The sequence below is a fragment of the Notamacropus eugenii genome, chromosome X, assembly GCF_028372415.1.
Source record: "Notamacropus eugenii isolate mMacEug1 chromosome X, mMacEug1.pri_v2, whole genome shotgun sequence".
Taxonomy (NCBI): Eukaryota; Metazoa; Chordata; class Mammalia; order Diprotodontia; family Macropodidae; genus Notamacropus; species Notamacropus eugenii.
In genome coordinates, this window is record NC_092879.1 from 92121863 (window position 1) to 92137015 (window position 15153).

Below are 15153 nucleotides of genomic sequence, written 5' to 3' on the forward strand. Positions count from 1 at the left end.
CCTATGGCATGGACTCCAGACCCTTCCTCATGTTGGTCACCCTTCTCTGGATGCTCTCCACTTTATTGCTTCCTAACCAGCAGTGCCCACAAGGAAACAGCTGCTCTGACTGCCACATCAGTGCCTAAGAATGGCCTCCTGCCTTCTCAGAGCCAAAGGGTCTCTGTGGGTCAAAGCACAGGCCTGCAACTCCAGCCAAGACCACTGCACCCCACGAGTCTGACAGAGCCAACACTTGGATTCGTCCGGGGACTACGCAAATACTTCCCAAAGAAGAATCAATGTGACCCACTGCTTTTACTGAAACTAATTGCCTCCTGTTCCCCAGTGGCCCAATTCTGCACCTATCAAGTTGACTAGATGTTCAAAGGTATTTTTTTATTATTAGCAGATAATTAACATGTTAAAATATTTATTCCATAGATATGGAAATGTGGTGAAGGTAATCCCCTGCTATGGCCCCTGTTCTCACCATCTTGAATGGTACCCTTACTCCTGCGCATGCAGCAAGAACTTCATTTTATCACAAATACAAAAGCAAACAGGTATCATGCCCAAAACAGGGATGGGGGTAGGGGTGGGATGGGAGTGGGGATGAGTGAAGAGCAGTTCCCAGGGGGTCGTGAAGTCTTTCATGTGAAACAGGAAATCAGCAAGCAAAGCCCTATCCTGAGGCCTATCATTAAAATACCACCTTCTAATGTAATTCAGAGAGATTTCCTAAGTAACAGTTTTCACCAACACTACCGCAGAATGCCTGGGAGATAAAAGAGGTATGTGCGTGTAGGGGTGTGTGTGTGTGTGTGTGTGTGTGTGTGTGTGTGTGTGTGTGTGGTATGTGTGTGTGTGTGTGTGTGTGGTGTGTGTGTGTGTGTGTGTGTGTGTGGTGTGTGTGTGTGTGTGTGTGTGTGTGTGTGTGTGTGTGTGTGTGTGTGTGTAGCGAGTGGAAAGACCATCAAGACATTACAGCTAGACCTAGGGTGGGACAACTGGGCCTTGGTTCCTGGGGTACCAACAGCACTTAGGCTCCTTTAGCAGGTCAGAAAAAGGAATCTGAGAATCTAGCTAGCAAAAATAGTGAAAATGAGATGCACGTTCCCCGCTACAGTCCTACCCTCTCTTCTCCCTCCCTAGCAGCAATCTCAAGACACTATGATGAGCCTCAGCCCATGGGGCCTCCTGTCCCAAGGTTTCCCTTCCCAACCATCCCAGGTGGAAGAATTGCTTATCACAACTCTGATATCTTTCCAAAGAGGCCAGCCTTAAAAAAGGGGTGGGACCCAGGGCAAAAACTGTAGCTGGAAGCCAGGCCTAAGTTCTTAGTGACATTTTCCCCCATATCCACTCCTCCTCCCCCACCCTACACCAAATACAGGTACTCTAGTGTAGTTCTGACCCTAAGTAATGCCCAAACTAGAGGCCCTGGGAAATACTAGGTGAGTCTTGGGATCAATTGGGGGGCAGAGGAAAGGTTGAGGTATGCTTTCAGGAGGGCTGAGTTCTGGCCTCTTGTTGGGCCAATCCAGACATGGCCCTATTTCCACCAAAGGGCAAAGAACAAGTGCATGGTCCCTATTCTGAATGTCAGGTCAACCAAGCAAAGAGGGAACTCATCCTTCTCTCTACAGAAACATCTACTCCCACAGCCATTTTGCATGGATTACTCTTAAAGATGAAAGCATGCTTTCATTGCTGCCACAAGGGCAAGAAAAATCAACCAAAATCCCAGAAGAATTAATGCCTCTGGGATTGGCTCATAAATCAGGAGTGCCAGCCTGCCACCATACCCACAGCCATGGTTGTCAAAGACCACATGGGAACAGGACAATCTGGCAGGGTCTAGCAGGAGTCCCTCAGGGAGTTTTCAGGGCCCCTATTGTGTGGCCAGCACTGTGCTGGGTAGCATGATTCTGTCTCAGCTGAGTAAATGGGACCTTCACTCAAATCCCTATCCATGAGCAGCTCACATCTCCTGAGAGAGGAGCCTGTCTTGCACTCAGCACAGCTCAGCTCATCCCTGTACACAGTGAGCACTGCTAGAGATTCATTGGAAAACTCCTTGTCCTGGCTTTGTCTGCATCCTTGTTTCTGCATTATGACACCGATTGCTGAAGGGTTTAGTGACTCAGAAGGGGTAAACTAGGCCTGAATTGTGCTGGTGTCACCAAGGCAAATTTCAGCTGCATCTACCAGGTTCTATGCAGCAGCCTCATTTGCAAGAGCTCCCAAACCTGAAACTCCCCATTCAGCCTGGAGGAGTGCCAAGCCACTTGGATGCGGTCGGCCTCCATCTGGGTAAGAGTGCCGGCTCCATTTGGGGCCCTGGCCACAGGAGTGTAAGACTTCTTGAAAGAACTTTGCAAACAGGAAGAAAGCAGAGGAAGACAGACAGACAGAACAGGAAAACAGATAAGCAGACAGAATTGTATCATCGAAATGACTTATGTTCCCTCCCTGACTTCAGTCATTAGGTCATCTATCTAGATAGGGCTGGGAGAAATCAAAGATCTTCTCATCCAACTCCCTCTTCTTACAAATGAGGAAACTGAGGCTCAGAGAGGTGATGCTGGAGAAACCACAGAATTACAAGAATCACAGAATCTCAAAGTTGGAGGGGACCTTGGAGACCATCTAGTCCAGCCCATGTCAGTCCCAGAGTCCCTCTCTACATTACATGCAATAGTTGGGCATGGAAGTTTTTGCTTAAAGCCCTTCAGTAAGGGGAGACCCACTGCCTCTAAAGGCCTCCCAAGGCCATTTTGGAGTAACTCTAGTTTTTCCTAACATCTGTAATTTCCATCCATTTCTCTTGTTCTGACCCTCTAGAGTCTAGAGACACAGAGAACAAGGCAAATACCTTTTCCATGGGTCAGCCTTTGTAATACTCATACTAGTCAACATCCAGTGATCATGTGTATATCTCCATACGTGAAGACTTCCAGCCATGCTCACTTTACAGGAAATCCAGAAACCTTGGGGATGGGGGCAAGGGGTGGGGTGGGGAGGAAGCTTACCTCCAGACCTGTCTCCCAAAAGACTTGTAGTAACAAATGAGTAAAAATGGGCAAATATCCCTTTTTCCTGTTCATAGCCCATCGTCTGTATCAGTGATGTCAAACTCAAATAGAAGTAGGGATCACTAACAGGTATAGAAGAATCCCCATTGTCCACATATTGATTTCGCTTTAAAAAAGTAATATTATCTGTTTTGTTATATTCTTATTTATGTTGTTAAAAATTTCCCAATTATATTTTAATCTGGCTCAGGTCACACTTGAGAGTATTGGGGACCACATGTTTGACACCTCTGGTGTACATATGTTACATAAAATGAGACTTACTAACAGGCACAGAGTAAAAGGGAGAGCACATATACTAGACCTGCCAATTTCTTCCTTCTCTGGAGCACGTGTCAGATGCACTCATCCATCAGAAGCTGAACTGAACCAGAGACTTGCCTTGGTCAACTCTTCCATTTCTACTCCACAACTTAGATGAAGGGTCTCCAAATGTCTCCCTTTAACAAAGTCCTCATTATGAAAGACTAGTGTCTAGAACTAAAGGAATAATAGTCTCGATGAATTCAGAGTCAGGACACATGGGGAGTACCATGGTCAGTTCCAGAAGCCATAGTTCAGAAAGGTCAGTGACAAGTTGGAAACCTCTAATTCAGGGATTCTTCACTTTATTTAGACCATGAACCCCTTGGGGACCATGGTCTGGTGAAGCCTGTGGACCTCTTACTCAGAATCATGGTTTTAAATGCATAACAAAAGAAATTCATAGCATTACAAAAGAAACTGAATTGTATTTAAGTAAAGTTATCAAAATATTTTTTCAGACCAAATTCATAGATTCCAGGTTAAGAATCCCTGGTTTAGAGCAAGTCCCAGGATAGGAAAAGGTCTTAATATCCTGCTACTGAGGCTTGAAGGAATTAAGACCATTTAGCCTAGAAAAAGGGAAATAAGACAACTGTTGTCAAGTATCTGAAGGACTGACATGGGAAAGATGGATTCCACTTGTTTGACTTGACTCAAACAAGTAGAAATGGATGGAAGTTGCCAAAAGGCTGACTTAGACTTAATATCAGGAAAAAACCAAACCAAACCCCAAACCAAGCAACCTTGGGAATTATGAGAGCTGTCCAAATGAAATAGACTGCTGCTGGGAGAGGAAGTGGCCTCCTTCTCACTGGAGGTCTCCAAACAAAGGCTGCATGTTATGGGGGGGGGGGGTCTCTGCCCAGGTGTTACATGGACCAGGTGCTCTGTCTGCTTCCTTCCAGCTGAGATTGGGGGGAGGGGTCTGCCACCCCACCCAAAGCTATAGAATCAAAGTAGAAAAGGAAGACAAATGAAGGACTTTTTTGCATAAAAGTGTAATCTCCTGGTTCAGCTGATTTAATCAAAATTTGCTTGACATTATCTCAATCCCCTCTCTAAGTGGCACATAGTAAGAAACATTTGAGAAGGGAAATTTTCTCTAAATGTCACACGAATTTCAATAGCAACTGTCTTCATCTCTAATGACATGGCCAGGTTAACACAAGAACACAATAAAGAGACAAACATGACTTGTGAGGCTGACAAATCCGAGGCTGATCTGAAAATCCAGCGTCCAGTGCTCTGCACTGAAAGATAAATAAGAGTCACTTTCTTATTGGCCAGTACATTTTCCCAGCTCCTTGCTCTAGTTAAAACCCAGTGACTTGAAGCAGGTTTGTCCCCTTTTCACAAGTAGAGTAAAACCATATAGATGGGAAATGGCAGAAGCAGGATTTGGACCCATTTCAACTGATTCCAAATTCAGTGACCCTTTGAAGGTTATCTAGTTCACTACTTCCCCCTTCCTTTTCATTTTGAGTTATGTCTTTTTTCTTTTTAGATGAAAAAAAGGAAGCTAAAGATTCTAAGAAAGGCTAACTGGAACCATATCATGAAGGACTTTAAATGTCAAGATAAGAAATTTGTACTTTATCCCAGAGGCAATAGGGAGCCACAGAAGATTCTTGAAGAGAGGAAGGACATAGTCAGGCCCATGCTCTGGGAAGACTGATTTGACAGGTGTGTTGAAGATGACATGGAAAGCTAAAAGATTGGGACTAATCTTCAAATGCAGTTTAAGATCTCATTAGCTTTTCGGGATGCCACATCACAACAGGCCCTCATGATGCCTTTTTTTCAGAGAAACTGCTGTTCCCCATCTTCTATCTATGAAATTGCTTTTACAAGTCCATAAGACTTTGCAGACTCTCTAAGATCACAAGCTGCAGCAGAGGAAGTTTCCTCTTTGGGGGCTCTGTATACCAAAGATATACCAAAGCAGACAGGTCTTCTCTCCTCCCCACCAAAAAAAAAAAAAAAAGCTTTACACGTGTCATTGTTAACCTACAGCATACAATTCCGTAACACCTTGAGTTAGACAGTTAGTAATTGATCTGCATTGGTGGATGAGTTTCCACACTGGGACTCCCCCAGCTATGAAATAACAGGTGCAGATATTTTTCAAATGAATATCTCATGTGATCTGGCTAATGACTCAGCCTACTATACCAGGGCAGCCAGCCCTCTGAGATAGGACAAGGACACTCCTTAAAGGTGAGTGACCAAAGGGGGGCTTCACAGCTCCAGGCAGTGACCATCCTGGTCCCAGATCAGAAGACAGAAATCCAGTGCTTTCTGACTGAAAGAGATCCCAGCTGACCTCTGGCACATGGAACCTGTTAGCCTGCCCATCTGTTCTCAAACGGGTTCACTCTGTCCTAACGGGCCTGCCTCCTTAAGATTCACCACTTCTTGGTTACAAGGGCTCTGCGATCCCCAGTCTGAGGCTCGGCCAGCTACTTTGAGCTCTGAGGGAAGGGACAGCAGAAGAGAGGCTGGAGCCCAAGATCCTGTGAAGGATTGGGAGGGGGTGCCTTCTCTCATCTTTCCAGCCGTTCTATCCCCATACAAGCACTAGTAGGGGAGCAGCTGCTTAGGCACGGGACAAAGGCGGCCACTTTCCCCATACCCTTCAGCTTGCCTAGAGGGAGGCTCTGGATAATCAATACAGCCTGCTGCTGGCTGTTGCAAAACATTAATTTTTTAAGAAATTCACTATATCCAGTGATTCTAATTGAGTCTGTTAAACATCATCTAAGGACCTACCCCGCTGGGAGTGGTTTTCAAAATGCCTAACTAAAAAGTCTCATAACCTGATGCCTCCCTACCCCTCCCCAACATATGTAGAAATGGACATATGAAATCTCTGTGGAAAGCTAAGCCTTGTGCCTAGCTCTGCTCGGCTTCCTGCCTAAACCCAACAAGCCTGCCCCGTCTCCGGATTGGCCAGGGTCATGCCCGACCATGCACCTTCCCTAATGAGGGGAGGGATGAGAAGTTGCCAGGATCAGAGAGAAGGCCCTGACTCCCACAGTGCTGGATGCTTTTCTCCAAGGTTTCTAGAGGCTTCTAAGGGAGTGCCTTTCCAAGCTGAGAAGGGGAATCCCATGTGGCTGTTAGCCAGCATGTCAGCTCGGAAATGAGTTGCTTCTGGAAGCAACTCCCTCATTCATGAGCAGCTTTATACAGCTCAGGCCTTTGTTGGTGGCTAGATCACACCACGGACTCGGTTTCCAGCCCACCAAAGGCCCAGATCTCTTTCAGATGAGCTGCTGGCTAACCATCACCTTGGACTTGGGATCCCAGAAGACTTCCTATTTTTTCCCTAATTGTTTCACAGGGCAGCCCTCTAAGAAATGTTCAATTGCACCCTACGTACCTATCCTCACTGGTAACAGCTTGGGGAATCCTCCACAGTGAATGCAAATCACGGATCGGATGTTTTAAAAATTCTAACAATACTCATCATCATATAAAATTTTTCTCAAAGACACCTCCCCCACCCCCAGTCAGACCCAGACAGGCTGCCCTCTGGCCAGACCAGGGAATGCCTTCATAGATCAGCAGCCCAAGCATAGGGGTAGTACCTACTTCTTAATAGTGTATCTCTCTGGGACCCATATGCTCCCCCCTCCACACATACACATACACACACACACACACACACACACACACACACACTCAGCTTCCAAGAGGGTCAAGGCAGACAGTTTGCTATCCTCCAGGCAAGGAAGACAGGCACTCTTCTGAAAAGATGGATGCATGTCTCTTCTCCATCCCTTTAGGTCTTATCCCCTCTCCTGCCCCCAAAAGAAAACAGGAAGCCAGGATCAAATTATAACCAAAGCATCTTTAATCCCACTGGGTGAGTATTCTTTGCCAATTTAATTTTATCAGTCCTATTAGCGGCATGGAAATGGACATGGAAATGCATGACTATATACTCAAACAGGGGATTAAAAACCTCCCCAAAATTAGCCTCCCAAGTACAAGATGGGGGAGGTATGCCTGCACAGTATTTCTTCTGAAAAAGATCTCAAGGTCTAGGCGAACAGCAAATTTAATCCAAGTCAGCTGTGAGACATGGCAGCAAAAAAATTGAATATGATCTTGGGCTGCACAAAAAGCCAACTTCCCAGAACAGGGAGGCGAGAACCCCACTATACTCTGCCCTGATCGCATGATATCTGGAGCAACATATGGAGAAACTGAAGAGAGTTCCAGACAAGGGCAACCAAGATAAGGAAGGGCCTTGAGACCTCACCATGTGAGGATCAGAAAAAGAAAATGAGGGTATTTAGTCTGGAGAAGAGAAGCGGAGCAGCGGGGAGAAGGGGTTGCTATTTCAAGTATTTGCAGCGCTGTCCTGTAGGAGATTACACTGGCTGTTTGAACCCAGAGGACAGAAAAACCAGGAATAATGAATAGGGGGAGATGGCAAGCAGGGGGTCTCCCCAGATGACATGGACTGCCTCGGGAGACACTGGCTTCCCTTTCTGAGTGGTATCGAGGCAGAGGGTGGAAAGGGGGGCTACATCTGGGATGGCCACTGAAGCTCCTTTCAGCTCTCCTAGTCTGTGGTGGGCAGAGGCCCTTGAGTCAGCGGCTGGCACCGTGGAAGGATGGGGGAGAGGAGGGGGAACGCTGACACTGCTTTGCTAAGTGTTGTACAGGATTCAAGTGCAGCAGCTTTTCAAGGCTGGGAAGGGCCACGTGGCTAATACCCAGGCAGGCCAGACTAAAGGCAGCCTTTCATTGTCCCCCCGGGAAATTCTCTGAGGCCATTTAGCTGCTCAGACCACCCAGGAGTGAGGTAATCTGGCCTGAGGACAGCGTCTTTCTCTGAACTCCTCTCCGAATTTAGCCAAATTTGGCTTTGAAGGAAAGCTCTGTATCAACCCAGGTTGCTACAAAAGGCACTTCTGAAGCAGCCCACATGGCCAAAGGCTTGCAAAGCTGACTGGAAAGAATGAGTACAACCTGGAGGCCCTGAGTCCTGGCTCAGTGAAGTTCCCTCGCGTCCCAATGAGGTACTTGGTCCCTCTCCAAGCTCTGGGCACTACTCAAGTAGGGAAGGCAAGGCCTTCCTCCCATGCCTCATCAAGGTATGAAGGGAAGCCCTGGCTGGAGGAGGTTATGCCAACAGTCAGAGTTCTGGCTGGGTCTAACCCAAGCTCCTCCTACAGAGGACAGAGCTGAGACCCAGACAAGGCAAGTGAGCTGTCCAAGGTCCCACAGCTAATAGGTGATAGAATCAGGATTTGAACTCAGGCCCTCTGGTTCCAAAATAAGCACTGCTGCCATTTGTGTCAGCGGGCAGAGATCCACATCACTCAAAGTACAGACTGTTGGGATCCAAAAGCCTCAGCAGCCTGGCAGGACCCATTTTGAGGGATAGAGACTTTCACCAGACAGATTGGTGGGAGATGAAATGGAAGGTCTGATTTAATTGCCAGTCAAACTTTCTCTTCCCACAAGAAGCTGGCTCTCCTCAGGAGACACCATCCTCCCAGGGGAATGCCTCCCAGAGCTGAACCGCCATCCCCAGATGTGAAACAGGCAACATGTTCAGACCACTTTGCAGTCACACGGTGCCTTTCATCCCCAAGTATCAAAGCTCTTTATGAGCAAGTAATAATGATTGTGCCCACAGGACAGTCAGGGAAACCCTCAGTTAAGCGCTGTAGCCAGAGTGGAAAGCAGTGACTCAGACAGAATGACAGCAATAAAAACACAAAGCAGAGAAAGGGAAATGGATGAGCTGGGGTGGGCCACCTGGGATGGAGGGGGCCACTGTTTTTCTCTTGGCTGTTCTTTGGCTCCTCCCAGAAGCCCCTGGACTCTGGACCCAGATCTCACGCATCCCAGGTCCTCGAAGCCAGCCGGCTTTCCTTTGGCACTCTGTCCATTTGCTTCCTTTTGGCTTTGGTGACCATTTCCATGGCCTTTCAGGGGCAGGTCTGATCATGTCACCCCCCTCCCCTCAGTAAACTCCAATGGCTCCCTATTGCCACCAGGATCAGACACAAATACAAAATGCTCTGTTTGCCATCCTGTGCTCTTAATAACCCAGCTCCTTCCCACCTTTCCAGCCTTCTTACATCATCCTTCCCAACACATACTCTGCAATCCAGTGTCACTGTCCTCGTGGCTGTCCCACGGACAAGATCCTCCACCTCTTGGTTCTGGGCACTTTCTCTGACTATTCCCCAAGTCCTAGAATGCTCTCCCTCCTTTGCTCCAACTACCGACCTCCCCCACTTCCTTGTAGTCCCAGCTAAAAATGCATTGGGAAGGCAATACAAAAAGAGAGGCAGTATGGATGGCATTATGGAAAGAGAAGTAGATCTTATCATGAGGATGTAGGTTCAAATCTGGGGCAAGCCCTTATCCTGTTTTGGTGTCATTTAATCATCTGTAACATGAAGAAGACTGAACTCAATGACCTGAGAAGTCCCTTCTGGTTCTAAACCTATGGTTTTATAAGAAATGTGACAGCATATTCATTCAACATTTATTATATACCCATTCTCTGCCCTCAAAGAGCTTCAATTCTGAGACATCACTCCCTGGGCATGGTACATCCTCTCTTGTGTCCGTGCCTTCTGATGGATTGTGGCCCACACCCAGAATGCCTTCCCTTCTTGCCTTGGTCTCTTGAAAACCCTGGCTCCCTTCCCTGGCTCACCTCCTACACAAAGCTCTTCCTGATCACTAAGTGATAATGGTCCACCACCCCAAAATCACTTTAAATTCATATTGTATTGACTTATCTGGACACATGTTGTTCCCCAAAAAAGTAAGCCCCTTAAGGGAAGGACCAATTTTGTTTTTGCCTTCATACTCCCAGAAGCCAGCATACCCAGTGCCAGGAATACAGCAACTACTGAATAGATGCTCAATCAGGTTTTGTTGGATTCCTGAGATAGTTCTAGCCTCAGAAGATCAGACTTGGTCAATCTGCTTCAGTAGGAAACCAAGCTAGAAAGTCCCCCCCAGCAACTGTTCAAGTGTCCTCAGCCCAAGGAGCTCGGCCAGACAAGACACTAGAAAGCAGAGGCTTGGGCCCCACCCATGCCAAGCTTCCAGCCCTGAGCCAAGACAGACTAAGTACAAGCTCTCCGCCATGTTCCAATGGATCCTACTTGATCGACACCTCAATTCTCAACAGCCTGGCAGCTGTGGAGCCCTGGCGGCCCACAGAGCAGAGTTTCTTTTGAGCGAGGCATGTCAGCTGAAAAGACTTTCAAAATATTTGGAGGGAAGCTGGTGGGTGGCCCTGTGCCTGCCGTCCAAAACACCACCCTTCCAAAACCCAGTACCACCCCAATTCTCTTCTTTGTATTAAACATCACTTAAGATCCAGTTGCCGCAACAAGCTTATTAAAAGGTTGAAGGCGGAACAGCCCCATGGCACCTTCTGGAGGCATTTCTCTATGCCAGCTTGTTGCTCAACCCTGTAATATGTGGTACAGAAAACAAACAAACAAACGAGCAAACAATAACAAAAACAAAAATGCTAAATAATAGATCATGTTGGGACTAGTAAGTGCCTCTGCTTCTCTTATTGATGGTTTCCAATGAGATGTAATACAGCCGGTCATCTTTCTGCTCCTGATCAATGAAACCTTGCCTCATTCTTTGTCAGGGGAGGGGGAGGGGGCGGCCATCCCATCAGCCAAGCAGCCAACCGAGCCAAGCACTGCAATGAGCTCAGCCCGAGATGCGGGCACACCCTGTGGGACCGCTTCTATTTGCTGTCACTAGAACATAAACAGAATATTTATTTCTGACCTTTTAAGTACTAATTTCCAATTTAACGAGGCATGATGAATGCCTCTCAAACCCAGGCTCCAAGGCTGCTTAACATGGGAAGCCTCTAATTGTGACGAGAGCCTTAGCTTAGAGCTAGGGCAGCTGGGAACCCTTGCCGGCCTCCATCTCCTGGGGACTGGCTGCAAATCTCTGGTCCAGGTAAAGAGGATGGGGGGTGGGGGAGAGATCCTTTACAAGCTACAAAGAGAATGAGAGACCCCAGAGGGAGGTGCCTCATCATCATTATTACAATGGATTTGGATTCAAAATTGGTCTAGTCCTGGAATTTTATCTGTGTGGTGAGCTCCCAGTACAAAAACTCTCTCCACTAAAGCAGGTGGGCCATTCCTTGTAATTCCTAGCCTTAAAGTGTTACCTGGGACACTCTGAGGTAGAATGGTTTGCCCATTGCACAGCCAGTAATGGGTCAAGAAGCTACCTCTCTAATAATAACATTGGCTCATGTTTACAGAGGATGGTAATATTTGTAATCACTTGACCTATATTAGCTCATCTTGGCTATTTTAATTATTATCCCCATTTGACAGACGCAGAAAAGGTTGAGTGACTTGCCGGGAATCACTGGATTGTAGATTTTGAGCTGGAAGGGACCTTAGAGGCCATTGGCTCTAATCCCCTCATTTTACAGATAAGGAAACTGAGGCACAGAGAAGTCAGAGAGTAAGTGATAGAGGCAGGATTTGAATCAGGGTCTTATCCCTCTGAGCCCAGAGCACTCTTCACTACATACACTACCTCTTGTGAAGAAAGAGGCATATTTAAGAATCAGCAGAGATCTCCAACATGACCTCCTCACAAAGAAACCCAGGCTCTCTCATTTGATGTTAGAAGAACCTGGGAAGGGGAGGTGACTGGGAGTGGGCAGAGTTAGAGGAGTTAGGGTTTGACCTAATTTTCAAACCAAGTCCAACAGATCAAAAAGCACACACATGTGTTGGTGGTCATGCCCAGGGTAGCTGTAATTCAACTTCCCCAAGTGGCTAAGGAGCTCAGCAGCTGGAATTTGTCAGAAGAGATGGAGACAAGTGCAGACTTGGCACTTTGCCTTTATGGGGCATCTTTGCCCATTTGCCCAAAGAAACCAGAGCATTTAATAAGCTCTTCTACAAAGGGATCTCCCCCCAGGCCCAACAACAGGAAACAAAGAGAGGTTTCAGGAGGGAGAAGAGTTATTGAGCCTTAGAGAGGCCCCAAATGGGAGGCTTCTGGCTGGGGGTGGGGGTGGGGCTGGGAGGGAGTTGAGCTGGGCAGAAAACAGAAAACTCAGTTGGGAAGTGGAGCTGAAGGTCTCCTATGCAAAAGGGAAAAATGTCGTTTCTCAAGGCCTGATACACATATGGAGATGTCTGCATCCTGAGTTATTGGTGGCAGGGAAGAAACAGAGACCCTGGGATCCTGGCTAAGAGTGATGCTTGGGCAGCTGGGAACTAGGGTCTGGGAGTGGAGGTATAGATGAGAGAGAGCTTGCCCTAGCCCATCATCCAGCTCCCTATTTTAGCTCCATGCTTACTAAACAGGCACTGCGCTCTATTGTTTAAATGCTGCTATCGGGCCTGGAAATCCTGTCTGCATCCTCTAAATTTGGCATTCTAGTTTCGCTGCCCTAGGACAAAGCACCAATTGCACCACCCTAGTTATGGCTCTCTGCTGAGGGACTCCAGGGGAGCAGGTGCCTCCTGTTAATTTGCCCTAAAAGGAGGATTTGTGTCTAAACATAATTATCACTCTAATAATGATCATTCCTTTTCCTCAAAGCATTTTTACCAACATGAACTAGTTAATCCTCCCCCCCCTCCCCTAAAATGCACAGCTAATTTAAGTTTTAGTAACCCCAGCCCCCGAGGGGCAGGAGAGGTTAAGAGACTGGGATCTGCCTCCAGGTCCTGGGTTCTCACCACTAGGCCACACCTCATTGGGATTCTGGAATATGCAATGAAATGGAAGCAATTAGGGTGAGCTGGCTGAACGGCTCACTCCTGAGGAGAAAAAAAATCCCAGCTTGCTTCAACATGACAAGCTCTGGGGTGGGGAGCGCAACTAGACAGCATTCCCTCTGCCAGGAGAGTAAAAGGGATAATGCATGGGCACACCCTCAGGCTCCTCATTGCCCCCCTTCCCCCTTCCCAGACCTTAGCAGTAGAAGCTTGAATGCCCCCAACATGCGTGCCCATACATCCATCCATACCACATATACCTCCTTACACACATGCGTGCACGCGCACACACACACACACACACACACACACACAGAGTCATGTATCAGCAGTCACTGAGTCCCTATAAGGCAGCAGCCAGGACCTTTCTCAGACTTCTTCTTGCCTAGAATCTCCTGGTCAAAGTACTTCCAATGTCCCTGAAGTCAGCTTTGTGAGGGCAGAGACCTGGCCATACATCAGAAGCTTCTGCTCTATGCCCTGCTGCCTCCCCTGGGAAATAGCTGATGATGCCACCCAAACACTGGGATTGAGGAAAAAAGTGAAGAAAAATCCAGTCAGCCCCAGCTGAATGTCTCGAGGGGGCCCCAGCTTGGCCCCCCAGTTTCCAAACCCCGAGTAGATTGGACACCCATTCCATTCTTGGGTGTTTACTATGTGCCAAGCACTACGTTAGGCCCTGGGAAATAGAGACGAAAACAAGAATTCTTTCCCTCACAGTGGGCCCCGGAACATAACATGCACTCTGTACATGTACTCTGGATTCCCTTAAGTTAAGAGGGTGAACGAACTAATGACTGGGGTGAGATGGGGTGGGGAACGTCAGAAAAGGCACTGTAAAAAGCTTAGGATTCTAAGGAGGAGGAGGAGGGAGGGAAGTATCCTCCTTGTCCAGAGTAGACTGGACAAGTCTACTTCCAGAGGGAAGACAGCCATGATGCCGGCAAGAGAGAAGAGCTAAAGATGGTCCAGAAAACCTCAGTAGCCCCTCCTGGAGTCCAAAGGCCCACCCCACATTTCCCACCAAATTCCTGACCAAGTTTGGCTCTGGTGAGAGCTCTCTCTTTTTGAGATCTTCTGCAAAGGGGCCACTGTCTCTCTCCTCACCTCCAAAGACTTCTTCGACCCCCTGAGTCCCCTCAAGGCTCAGTTCAGCTCCAGGGCAGGAAACTTTCCCTAATCACCCCCAGGCTAGTGCTCAAGAGCCTGTCACACTAGCTTTTCTATGCTTCCCTAATTTACATGGCTCTTAGGAGCCTAGATTTCAACTTGGGGGAGTCCATAGAAGAAGAAACTGAGGCACTGAGAAGTGTCATGACTTGCCCAAGGTCACACAGTTAAGTGTCTGAGGTAGCAATTGAACTCAGGTCTTCCCATTCCCCCAGTAGAATGGAAACTCTTTGAGAACAAGGCCTGCTTCTCCTTTAGTCTTGATGTCCCCAGAGCTTAGCCCAGACTTTGTACACAGTAGGTGCTTTGTAAATGCTTCCTGGAGTAGGCTGGCTTGGACTGGATTGATGGTATTTTCACCCCATCTGGCCTGTCAGACAAAGTAAAAAGCCAAATGGGGAATCGTACTGCATCTGACAAGGGGGGGGACAGAGGAAAAAATTGAACATGACTTCCCTAATTACTGCTCCCCTAGCACCAGAAGGAGCCGAGCCTCCTGCCCCAGACAGCCTAGGCGACCAGGGGTGAATGTGCAACATGACCGTGCTTCTGCTGTACCTTTCCCCCAAAGGCATGACTCCAGAGGCAGGAGCTGGAGTCCTGACGACGCCTTTCAAACCACCTTTCCTTTCCCCATCTCTTTCCTCTGTTGTGATTGAACTGTCACAGGAATCTCTTGGCTTTAAATACCCTCATGCCAGGGTTAAGTAAAGCTCATTACCATGTATAATTCAGAGCTGTCAGATGGAAATGAGCCATTCTGAAGGGAGCAAAGAGAGAGCAGAAGAGTGGAGTGAGCCCCTTCCCCCATCCTGAGCATCTCAGAG

General features: G+C 47.6%; 1 protein-coding gene across 5 annotated transcripts in view; it reads right to left on the reverse strand.

Annotated features, from left to right (window-relative positions):
* Positions 1-15153, reverse strand: part of PCDH19 (protocadherin 19) — a 112575-nt gene that overhangs the window by 48096 nt on the left and 49326 nt on the right. The window lies entirely within an intron of this gene.